A 214-nucleotide genomic window follows, 5' to 3' on the forward strand; every position below is an offset into this window, starting at 1 on the left:
AGGTTTTTTTAAAACATATCTCCGTGTCAGAAAATTTAGTTTTGGAAGATTTTGACATACAATCCCCTTCTGCCTCTTGAAGATTTTAGCTAAATAAGCAATGCAAAGTTTGGCTGTGTGTTCGACTATCTGTTAAAATATTGAGACCGGAAACATATATCGACTTGTGATTTTTAGCAGGTAGTTGGGTCAGTTCTCGAGACTGCATAGGAGC

This window comes from Penaeus monodon, chromosome 15 (genome assembly GCF_015228065.2).
Source record: "Penaeus monodon isolate SGIC_2016 chromosome 15, NSTDA_Pmon_1, whole genome shotgun sequence".
Lineage (NCBI taxonomy): Eukaryota > Metazoa > Arthropoda > Malacostraca > Decapoda > Penaeidae > Penaeus > Penaeus monodon.